Here is a 13,328-nt window from a genome sequence, read left to right on the forward strand (position 1 = left end):
GCTCAATTATCCAATCACCAACCTCGTTCACGTTGACATACACCTTAACGGGGCAAGTAACATTTTTTCTTTTCCATTTCACACAAACTTCTTCACTTATTTGTGAATTTGAAACAAAGGTACACCCAGACTTCTTACTCCTCCTGTCGGGCAAGCTAAAACATTCACAAGTCTAAGTTATATTGCGCTTTTCCTTCGCATTTGCACCTCTACCTCTTGTCGCCCCACTTGAACGGACAACCCCAAACCCTTTTATCTTTTCGTAACTCCTAAAGTACGTGTCTATTTTTTGCGAACTATTAAATACCATTCCAACAGCGAAGGGTGGGGAGGATACCTCAACATTTGCACACTGTTCAATCTCAATACTTATAGCCACACTACTCTTTCCTTTAGTAGGAGTTTTGTATGACTCTACTCCAACATTCACATTTTTCCACATAAAATCAATTAATATCACATATATAATCCACCACCTAACTAATTCCAAAAATAAAGTACCATACTTAACCAAATTAAATAGTGTGGGTATTAAGCAAATCAACTCCATATTACAACTATTAACAAAACAATAGACAACAACAACAGAAGCATTAATCTTAGGATTGAAAAGCAAGACCCACCACCATAAGACTATACACTGAAAAGCAAGAAGACACAAGACCCACAACCATGAAAAGCATACAACAACAACAAAAACAACAACATTAAATGCAATATTCATTTCAATATACAATTGTCCCTAACCTTTATTCTATAAAAAAAAAGGATTGGTCCAATAGGTAAATAAATTATGCAAAAGAATATGCTAAACTATTATTCTATACAATTGTCCCCAACCTTACTATTATAAAGCAAGGGCAATGCTCCATTCCCAACTCTCTCTCTCTCTCTCTCTCTCTCTCTCTCTCTCTCTCTTTCTCTCTCTCTCTACATATTAAAACTAAACCAAAGTAAAGATTACACAGTACGAATTTTCACAACACTAAAACCCTATATCAAAACCCTAAAAACTCTATGTGCTAATTAATATTAGTTTACATATTACATCCTTTAACAAGGTTTCAAGGGCTAAAGAACACTATAGTCCTCATCTTCTTGCACACGAGTTTCGATCTGTGGATCTTCCGGGTCTTTAGTTGCAGCTGTGTCGCAACTGAACAAAACACCGGTACAACGACCACCACCGTCTTCATCATCGTTTGTTAACAACGAATCCTCCATCACCAACATCTTCCTCGCCATTTTCACAAATTAATTCGTCTTCAAAGATATTGGTGATGCAGCTTCAAGAGCAATGCTGATGGAGATTTTAGAGGAACTAAGAAAGTAAAAAGAAAAGAGGTAAAAGGTAAAAGGGGAAAAAAGAAAGTAAAAAAAAAAAGGGGAAAAGGTACTTGATGTGGGGTAATTTAGGTCGTTGAAATCTAAAGCACCAGCAATCAATCAAATAAGAAAATCAAACTTACTCCTAATATAGGGCAAGTCCGGGTCGTACTACGAGGAATGAGGGGGAGAATGTTATAGCCTATAATTAAGCTACTTCGAAGAATTAGAGGTAATTCGTGGTGTATCTAAAGGTTCAATTGACTAAGCAATGAAGAAGGTCAATATGGTAAACACTAGGGATTAAGGTTATATGCAAGCTCAATGATCATGCAAAACAACGAAGAACTCAATCGATTCAAACGTTGCAAAGGAAAACAATAGTTGCAATCAATAGAATTCAAGAGCTATCTCCTATAACTCAAGCTAGGGTTCACTATGAATGACTAACAAGGAAAACCACAATCAAATTCAATCAATTAAAGCAATTCTCAAATCAAGGGTTCATGTCATTGAAAATTACAATGCAATCTAGATTAATCATCAAGGTTGATCACTCCTGTTCAAATCAATCACATGCACAAATATGTTAACCAATTTAATTGCAACAATTCAATCAATCAAGAATCATCAACTAGCAATGATCATCAATCAAGCATGCTTCCCCTTCTCCCTAGCTACTAATCTTCTCACTAGACATAATAAGATTGAAAAATAAAACAAATTGAATCACAAACATCATCATTTCAAGCTTAATCAAGAAGAAAATCAAATCAAACAAACTTTCAAACTAAAGATCAACAATCAAATCAATCATACAACAATTAAAGGTAGAATCAAGCAAAAGGTAAAATCAAGGGAAGAAAATCTCACTAATTATCATTGAGTAAGGAAGAAATCCAAGCATAATGAAGTAATTTGAAGTACAAATCAAGTATTCAAGTGTTTCTCTCTCTACTTTCTCTCTCTACTAAATCTAGAAAAATATAGTAAGTACTAGAAAAAAAGTCCTCCCTTTAAAAGGAAAGGTCAAAGGTATTTATAGCAAGAGAAAGTAAGGGGACGGGAGGTCGTGGTGCACGTGCACATCAGCCCCGTGCGCACGCACAGAGGGGCCTGCGCGCACACACAAGGGGGTCTGCGCGCACGCACCCCTACTGCATGCTTGGCGCGCGGCTCCCCTTATTGCTAGCTCGTGGCCCCTTTGCGTGAAGCTTCGATCCTAGCACTCTCATGCATCCCTATAGTTGACGCTCTCATGTGATGCCCGCGAGGAGAGAATCCTTGAAAACTTCATTTTTGCGTGTTCATGACCAAGACATGCGATGATGGTGATGCTCGAGAGCACATAAGCCAAGAGTGGGAGCTTGCCTCTTATCTTGCACACTTGCCAACCGAATAATGCAAAACCTTATCCCAAGCATCCAAAAGACTTGGAGAGCCTTCCAAAACGAATCCTGAGGCTCGAGCAAGTCCTGTGATGAAAGAAAGTAGAGCAAGTAAAAGGGAAAAGACGAAAATACCCTTGAAATGAAATCGCAAAATAAAGGGAATGAAGGAACTAAATCATAAAAGATCGAAACTAAAGCATTATTTAAAGAGAAAAGCTATAAAATATAAGGAAAATGTCCTAAAATGCTACCATATGAGTGCCATAAATGACACTCATCAAATTCCCCCAAGCTATACTTTTGCTCATCCTCGAGCAAAACAAAAGCTAGAAAAAGGAATAAGAAAGCAAATGACACTCACAAGATAGATTATTCAAATAAAAGAAGGAAGTTAGAAGATTGAGAATATACACTAACTCACTATCGTAGGAATCACGGTTGTTTTTAATCTACAACAAGCCCTTTGAACCCCAAAGTCGCTAATGAGGACGAGTGAGGTATCGTAAGGGTTTCCAAAAGAGATTACCCCATAACTCTCAAAGTAAAACGAGGCAAAGCATAAAAAGGAGAAAAGAGAAAGTAAAATGAAAAGAAGAAAAATGCTTTTACAATGGACCTTTGCAAATAGACAAAACACAAGTAGATACCAAGCTTTCTAAATAAACAAGGGTAAGCACGTTCCAAGATATCCAAGGTTGATAGAAACATAATGCATGCTAAGCATAGAGAACTAGTGATTTCATTCTCCTCCCTAGTCCCCTCCAAGACGGTCCTCGTTCTCCCCATAAGCTTCAAATCACCCCTTAGCTAGCTCCTCATGATTCCACGAAGGAACTGGAAAGAGATTCATTTTGTGGAATTATAGGGTCATCCCGACATCTCAACAATGCATACTCTCTCCATAGGGTTGAAATCCATCTCCCTCCACTGAGAAAATGACCTAACATCTCTAAAGTTCAAGGGTCATTATTAAGGTTGTAATGTCATGGCTAAGGGTAAAGGTGAGGAAATAATTTTAAAATTTGGTGGCAATTCCTAAGTGAAGCAAAAGAGCGGCCATTTCTCAAAAACCACACTCAAGAAGTTACCAAATGCCATCTTCTCCAAGCTTATTCAATACCAATACACAATATATACAAAAACGAAGTAACGTTCCCCCCCCCCCCCCCCCCAAGCTTGAACAAAGCATTGTTCTCAATGCGTAGAATAGGGAAGAAAACAAAACTAACTAGAATCTTTTGAGATTTTCTGCTTTTTTTTTTATTTACTAATGCACTTATTTGGTGTCCTTGCCTTTTTTAACTATGGACGCCTTTTTCTTTCATTCATCTTCATTTCTTTTATAATCATGAAACATCATTTGATTTCTTTAGAACACAAATTGCTTATGAAACTTTCTTTAAAGACAAATCAACCCAACTTTCAAAGTCTCACATAAAACCAACATTCAAAGTGCTCAAGTTCTTATACAATCAATCCAAAACTCGAACCTCACATGCCAATGCTTCACTAACTAAGAGGGTTGGTAAACATAGGTCATAAGGCTTGTAATGTGGTATAAACAAGAGCGGGAAATAGGAGGCTCAAATTGGTTAGCAAGAAGGTTTATGCAAAATAGAAAATCAAAAATGTAACTAAATAAAAAGAAAATAAAGAAAAATGAGAAAAGGTGCCCATATCCTTCCTTAAAGATACTCGGTCACGGTCTTAGGAGCTAAAAGGCAACACAAGGATTAAGACATGCATAGTGAAGGATCCAAAAAGCCACACAACAAGAATGATAAAGGCTAGAACAAAGTCAACCTCACAAGGGATGGGAAAAATAGCAAATACCAACTAAAGGGCTTCAAATCCACCCATAAGAAGCAACTCCATCTTACCACTTTCCCGTGGACTAAGGGTTTAAACGTCCTCAAAAGTTCTTAACCGAGCTACCTTAGCATACGCTATCCTAGGATCAACCGAGGATACTCTCAAACCGTGCGAACCATTGCCATTTAGGAAGGGTAATATCTAAAAATGCAAATCCATAAGGTAATAAGTCCAAAGCAAAAGCAAAAACAAGAAGTAACTAGAACTTTACCTCAAAAGAAAAATCTTTTATTTATGTTTTATTGTTATTTGTCTTCTTTTTTTAACACAAAATTGCTTTTTTGAAAAAGCATTTATAAAAAAAAATAAAAAAAAAAAAAGAGAAAACAAAAGTAGAAAAGAAAAACAATAAAAAAAAAAAGAAAAGAAAATAGAAGAGAAAGAAAAGGAAATAGAAAAAGAAATAAGAGAAGGAAAATGAAAAAGGAAAAGAAAAACACAGGGAAGCAAGCTAAACATATAATATCCCAATCGTCAAACAAACGGTCATTCGGCTACAAAGCCAATGACCCCAAACACACTAAGGTGTTAATGGCAAGCAACCTCGAACCGTTCAACTCTTTCTAATCTAAACCTAAATTATGCACTCAAATGGAAAAGGAAAAAAAAGAAAAATAGAAAGTTCTCACCAAGCGATCCCGATGTGAAAGAACAAGCATGACAACAAGTAATTCTCACCAAATTTCATGTGTCGAATGCTCCAATCAAGGACCTAAAAAGTGAGACAAAAGGAAGGAAAAAGAGAAATATCTACACAAAAGAATGCTAGTAAATTTATGAAGAAATAAACGAAAGGAATAAAAGAAAAACAACTAAACTATATCCAAGAAAATTCGGACATGAGGGATACGGATATGTGAGATAGTAGCAAAAATCATCAAGAAGCAGAGAGCATAGGACACAACAACCAAGAGAACAATCAACAACAGCAGGAAATAACAACACAAATAATCCATCATCAAGAAGCCAATAACAGCCAAAAAGAAGAATAGAGAAGCATGAGACAGAAGACAACAACCATCATCACTGGCACAGAGAAGAGACTAGAGTGAACTATAAAAGCAAAGGGGGAGAAAGTGAACCACAGCAATATCAAACATATAATACCCTCAAGATTGAAATGAACTACCCCCCAAACTCAAAACCTAATAGCAAATAGGCATAAGAAAGACATCAAATTAAAGCAAGCAAGTAAGGAGGGTAGTGAAGATGGAATCACTCGGCACTATGGTATGGGGTAGAATGGGTACTCCCCTCACCGATCTCTAAAACAACTTGACTAGATCTAGTAAAATCACCTACCTCCAAAGGAGCCTTACCCCTCAACCTACCCTCCCTCTTAGCCTTATCCTCCGCGAAGAAATGAGACCAATCGTCCAAGATCGGTTCGCTTGATCGGTCCCACCTACCAAAGGTCTCGGGGTTTGGAAAGGGCATAGGGTTCGAAGGGTCATAGGTAAAATCGCATCCACCGAGCAGCTTGTAGTCATAAGTGGCCGGGGTGGTGCCAATGATTGCACTAGTGGGAATATGAGGCCCTTACCAATACGGGTATCGAAGAGAAGGTCCTTGGATGGGGTCATAGGGGACCCATTGGGGGATAGGCCCTTGTTGGATCGGGAGGTAGGGGTAGTTCAAATACGGCTTGATCTCAACTCTCCTTACATGCAAATCATACACTTGACGAGCATGGTAATCATACCCAAGAACAAAATCATGCCCCAAAGGCGTAGAGAACAAAACATTGGCATTAGAATCTATCCTTGCATGGAAACTAGACAAGTCAAGTGAAGAGAAAGAATTAGAAGAAGGGATAGATATACCTCCCCTCTCATTCGGGGGCAAAGCTTGAAAATCCGCTAGAGGTGCGTCATCGGAATTGGTGCGCGAATTATTCGTCTTTCGCCGAAGAGAAGGATCAATCTTACATTTCGGGATTCTTCAAGTAAGAATGTTGTTCTTTGTCCTCCGATCAGTGGCCTCCTTGCTTGGAATCACGAACCAATCCCGAACACGAGAAACCTTCCAAATGAAAAGGCTTGGCCTTTTAGTGCGCTCAAGAAACTTTTGATTTATGAGGGCATTAAGGTAGTGCGAAGGGATCTTCTCACGAGGATCACCAATAGGCGGAAGGTCACTAAGAAAATTCTTGTAAGAGTCATCGAGGCAAAGAGCAAGAATAGAGACCATGCCCCCGAGTTGAATGCTACCCGAAAGTGAAACACCATCTCTAATGTCAAGGAATCGATTTATCAAATGTTGTGTGAAGTCAACTATATCAAGTTCTCCTTGATCATGGTCGGCCATCCATAGCCAACATAACTCCTCTCGTAAGATAGCTCCTAAAGAATCCTTAGAGAAAAAGAGCATAGGTGAGGATGTGATTGAAATATCGCATGGCCGGATGAATAATGGATGCGGCTTTAGAAGTTTGAGGCTCATACTTTCCTTCAATGGAGATGCGTCGCCACCATCTTAGCTCGTCGTATTCATGGTCATCATTCATCTTACCATGAGCCGAGTACACAAGATGATCTTCGTCCACGGAGGTAGGAAATCGAAAACAAGCACCAAATTGAGACTCCGAGAATCGATGATCATTATTGAATAGTTGGAATGATAAGGTCCTTGAAGAATCACCATTATTTTCTCTTATCACCTCAAGTGACGAGAGAAATTCAAAGCTCAACCGAGCAAAAGTGGGCGCATTGAGATCAAAAAATTCTAGAAGCCCCAAATTCTTAGCAACAAGCTGAACATCTTTGTCAATTCCTAACATTGTTGTTGTTGCTTGATCATGGAAACGAGTAGACTTGAGCTTCCTTTTTGTCAATTGAACAAATGTCTCCTAATGTAGCTCCTTTGAAAATTCAATACCATAGGTTTCAACCACCTCGGGAGGAGGAGGACAACATGCCATGATGGTGATGTGTTAGTATTGGTGCGAGCCCTTTTCTTGCGGCGTAAAGGAGCCATCTACAAAGAAAAATGGCAAGCATAAGCAATTCATCGTGAATTTGGGATAAACACACACAAGTGCATAGGAAGTAAGACAATCACCAAATTATCATAATCAATAGCTCAAGAAATTGAAGCATAAAAATGACCCCAAAATAGATGAATCGAGAAATATCACAAAGAACTAATGCCATGACTAGTATAGTAGCAACTATTCAATAAGAACTAAGAAGCAACCAACACAAATTTTAATGGCAAAAGTTAATCATAGAAGCACAAATTCATGAACATCATAAGCAAAATTGACCAAGATATTGAATATACAAAGAAACAATGCTACCGTGAACAATACCCATGAGAGAGAAAGATGACCAACAATGGTGGTGTCAAGAGTTCAAGCAAATTAAACAATTTCATCATTAAAAAGCTTCAAAGTAATATTAAATACCATCATACATCACAAAATACAAGCAAAAAGAACTAACAATGGAGTTCTACCATTAAAGCCCAACCTAGGGTTTCAAGCTTCAAAATGAGGAAGAAGATGAATAAAAATGAAGAAATCATACCTCAATGAAGCCTAAAAAACCTTGAAAATGGAAGAACCAAAGGTAATAAGCCAATTAAAGCACCCAATTGCAAGCTCCAATGCCAAATTCAAAAACCCAAAATTTGAAAATTTCACACAAAAAATCGAAAATGAGGTTCCAAAATCTGGAATTTCGCAAATGAAATGGTGAAAATAGTTGTTGTATTTTGCGAAAATGATTGAAAAGAATTAATTTGATGCTAAAATGTTGAAAATTTGAAAAAGAAAAGAAAAGGAAATAAAAGAAAATGGAGGAAAGGGAAGGTGATGTCGGGGAGAGAGAAAGGAGAGTAAAGGAGGGGGTGGGGATGTGCCTTTAAGTGAGGCAAAAGGAGAGGGGGGCTACCCCTGCTGTGCGTGCGCACAAACCCTTGCATGTGCGCAAGCACGCACAGCAAGGGTGGGGGTGTGGTGCGGCTGTGCGAGGGATGTGCTGTGAGTGTGTGCGGAGGGTGTGGTGCTCTCGAGCGTCAAGCTCGAGTGATGCCCATGAGGAGGACAGACCAAAAGTCACAAAATAATTCAAAAAGTACTCGTTCATGATTAGAATCCACAAGAGCGCAGCCATGAGAGCGTCCTTGTTCATCAATCACATCTCCACTTCTAACTCAACTCCAACCTCTTCAAACCTTCAAATGACACCAAAATTGTTGGAAATAGAAATCCACTTAATCTCAATGTACCTAAAAGTAAGAAAACAGAGAAAAATTAGAAAATAATCAAAAAATATAAAAGAAATAAAAGGAAAAAATAAGAGAAAGGGTTAGAAAATCGGGTTGCCTCCCGGGAAGCGCTTGTTTAACGTCATAGCTCGATGTTCTCCACCTATCAAGGTGGTTTGTGAAGAATCATTTATGAACTAGGCCAGCAAAAGCACCATCAAAATACTTCTTGAGCCAATGGCCATTGACCTTGAAAGAAGATGATGAATCCAACATAGAAACTTCCACGACACCATTTGGAAAAACACCTTGAACCAAGAAAGGACCACTCCATTTAGACATGAGTTTTCCGGGGAATAACTTCATCTTGGAATCATAGAGGAGGACTTTATCACCCACACAAAACTCCTTCTTCTCAATAAGCTTGTCATGAGCTTCCTTAGAACGAGTTTTTTAGGTGCTAGCACAATCATAAGCATCAAGCCGAAGTTCCTCTAGTTTATGAAGATCTAACCACCTTTGTTCTCCCGCACTTGCTAAATCAAAGTTGATTTTCTTGATCGTCCAAATAGCACTGTGCTGAAGTTTCACCGGAAGATGGCATGATTTGCCGTAGACAAGCTAGTATGGAGTGGTGCCGATAGGAGTCTTAAAAGCCGTTCGATATGCCCATAAGGCATCATCAAGCTTTTCCGCCAAATCTTTCATATTCCTAGCAACCGTCTTCTCAAGAATTAACTTAATTTGAGAACTGGACACCTCAACTTGTCCACTAGTTTGAGGATGATAAGGAAGGCCAAAACGTTAATGAACGCCATGCTTTTTCAACATCTTTTGAAAGGCATTGTGCACAAAATGCGAAACCATTGTCACTTATCACCGCCTTGGGAACACCGAATCTTGGCAAAATGACCTTTTTGAACAATTTCATCACCACCTTGTGGTCATTTTTTGGGGAGGAAATGGCCTCAACCCATTTCGACACATAATCTATAACCACAAGAATGTATTGGTTCCCAAAAGAAGAAGGAAATGGTCCCATGAAATCAATACCCCACACATCGAAAACTTCTAACTCGAGGATAGGTTGTTGAGGCATCTCGTTCCTCTTTGAAATGTTTCCGGTTCTTTGACACCGGTCACATGATTTGATGAAACCCCAAGTATCCTTGAAGAGATGTGGCCACCATAAACCACATTGGAGAATCTTTGAAGCGGTTTTGGAAACTCCCATATGACCACCACTAGGATCCGAGTCGCACATCTTCAAGACATTTGGCACCTCTTCATTTGGGAAACAACGCCCTAACAAGCCATCAACTCCTCGCTTGTACAAGATTGGATCATCTCACAAATAGTGTCGAGCCTCTCTCTTAAGTTTCTTTCTTTGATTCTTAGAGAATGATGGTGGAAACTCCCTACATGCAAGGAAATTGACCAAATTGGCAAACCAAGGGAGCTCCTTCACATGGATGGTATATAAGAAGTCATCAAGCATTCTATCTTCAATAGGAGAACCATCATCTTGGACTTGGAAGTCCTTTAGGCGAGAAAGATGATCCGCCATAACATTTTCCGCTCCTTTCTTATCTCTAACCTCTATATCAAAAGTTTAAAGTTCGAGCACCCAACGGAGCAATCTAGGCTTTGATTCCTTTTTGGAAAAGAGATATTTGAGAGCCGCATGATCCGTGAAGACAATGGTCTTAGAACCCAAAAAATAACAACGGAACTTTTCAAAAGCATGCACAATTGCTAAAAATTCCTTTTTAGTTGTTGTGTAATTCCTTTGAGCTCCATTGAGGGTTTTTGACATATATTAGATGACATGGAGCTTCTTATACACCCTTTGACCTAACACACCTCCAATGGTCGTGTCGCTAGCATCGCACATTAACTCGAAAGGTAAATCCCATCTCGAGGTTGGACTGTGGGGGTGGAAGTCAAAGTTTTCTTCAAATTGTTGAAAGCTTCCAAGCATCTATCATCAAATACAAACTCAACATACTTTTAAAGAAGATCATTGAGAGGCTTAGTAATTAGAGAGAAGTCCTTGATGAATCTCCTATAGAAACCGGTGTGCCCCAAGAAAGATCTCACACCTTTGACGTTAACCGGAGGTGGTAGCTTTTCAATAACTCCAATCTTCACTTGGTCCACCACTATTCCTTTGTGGGAAATCTTGTGACCAAGGACAATGCCTTCCTTAACCATAAAGTGACATTTCTCCCAATTCAAGACTAGATTTGCTTTCTCACATCGAGCCAAACACTTTTCAAGATTCTCAAGGAAAATGAAACACCACCCACCGAAAATCATCCATGAACACTTCCATTTCCTCTTCCAACATATCTCCGAATATGCTCATCATACACCGTTGGAAAGTAGCAGGGCGTTGCAAAGCCCAAATGGCATTCTCCTATAAGCAAAGGTTCCATATGGGCAAGTAAAAGTTGTTTTCTCTTGGTCATCTGGGTGAATAGGAATTTGGATGAAACCGGAATAGCCATCAAGAAAACAATAATACTTATGCCTTATTAGTCTTTCAAGCATTTGGTCAATAAAGGGAAGGGGGAAATGCTCCTTTTTGGTGGATGTGTTTAGACGTTGATAGTCTATACACATTCTCTATCCCGTGACCATTATTATAGGAATGAGCTCACCTTTCTCATTCTCTACAACGGTCATGCCTCCTTTCTTTGGGACAACGTGGACCGGGGAAACCCACCTTGAGCTAGAGATGGGGAGTATGATTCCCGCATCCAATAGCTTAGTAATTTCCTTCTTGACTACTTCCCCCATTTAAGGGTGACGCTTTCGTGTCTTTCAATGCTAGGTTAGGCGCCATCCTCAAGAGTAATATGGTGCATATATAAAGTAGGGCTTATACCCTTGAGGTCATCAGTGGTATAGCCTAAAGCACCTTGGTGCTTTCTCAACACAGCACATAACTCTTGATCTTGGCTCTCACTCAAGGAGGAACTAACAATCACGGGAAAAGTTGAGTTAGGGCCTAAGAATTCGTATCTAAAATGTGATGGAAGAGGTTTGAGCTCAACCATAGGAACACCTTTACCTTCCTTCATTGTAGCAACTTTCAATGCTTCTTGGCTAGTGATCTTCATTCACATTTGCTCATCCACGTCTTCAATGCTTCCATTTAGCAAATCCTCATACAATACCATCTCTTTTCTACCACTACTACAAAATTGGCCAAAGAGACCATGTAAAAATGGCCAAAGAGACTACCTTAGGAGTGGTCTCTAGCTCACATGTCTCTTTGGCCTAAGAGACCAGTTCATCAAAAGTGGTCTCTTATTTTAAAAAGCAAGACCACTTATTTAAAATAGATGGTTTTAGTTTTTTAAAATTCGAGACCATTTATTAAAGATAGATGGTCTCAGTTTTTTAAAATTCGAGACCACTTATTTAAGATAGATGGTCTCAATTTTTGAAAAAGTGAGACCACTTATTTCAAATAGATGGTCTCTTTCATGTTTTTTTTTTAAAAAAAAAACAATAATCCCAACCCACCCCAACAACGACCTACACCTGCCTCGACCCAAACCCACCCCAACAACCTACACCCACCTCAACGCCCTTAACCCACGCCCACTTGTACCCACCTCGACCCAAACCCACCACCTCTACCGAAACCCACCCCTAACAACTTGCACCCACCTCGACGCCCCTAACCCACGCCCACCTGCACCCACCTCGACACCCCTAACCCACGCCCACCTGCACCCACCTCGTCCCAAACCCACCCTCATCATAGCCTACTCCACCCCCACAAAACCCACACAATCACCACCTAATCTAACCACTCCACCCACGACCTCCCACAACCGGTCAACTACCACCCACAGCAACATCATACAAAAAAAAAACATAAATTATAAAATTACCAAAAAAATATATCTCTAGAATTAAACAATTAAAATTCAAATATTTACAACAATTATACATAGAAAAAAGTCTAAAACTTTGAATATAAATTCTAACACAATCATAAAAGAATTATAAACTTAAATTACAATCATATCAAAAGGATAATCGTACTTAGAAAATCAAAAAAAAAATATACCTAGATCTATTGTTTAATCTAAACTAAAATAAGATCTAATATTAAAAAAAATTAAAGTCAGGGTAAACAAAGGTCGGGCCGCGTCGGTTGTGGGTTGAAGGTCAAAACTCTTTACTAAAAGCTTAACAACTGTAAAGATACATACTTCACGGATAATCTCCATTGTATATTCTATCTCCTTTTGATGCGTAGCAATTAGTGCTTCTTCCTCCTACCAAAAAATTGAAACAGATTGAAATAAACACTTGAGAAAGAAATGCAAAATAAAATACAGCAAGCAAGAAAGAGAGTTTCAGCTCATGTCAAAATAAGAAAAAGATTGCAGTTTGACATCAAACCAAAGCTGTAAATAGTGATAAAGGGATACTAATGCTGCTCGGCGATGCTCGTTGCAATAGAGGATCTTGATTTAAGTGAAGAAGATGGAGAAGAGAGAGAAATTA

The sequence above is a fragment of the Chenopodium album genome, chromosome 10 (genome assembly GCF_948465745.1).
Source record: "Chenopodium album chromosome 10, dcCheAlbu1.1, whole genome shotgun sequence".
Lineage (NCBI taxonomy): Eukaryota > Viridiplantae > Streptophyta > Magnoliopsida > Caryophyllales > Amaranthaceae > Chenopodium > Chenopodium album.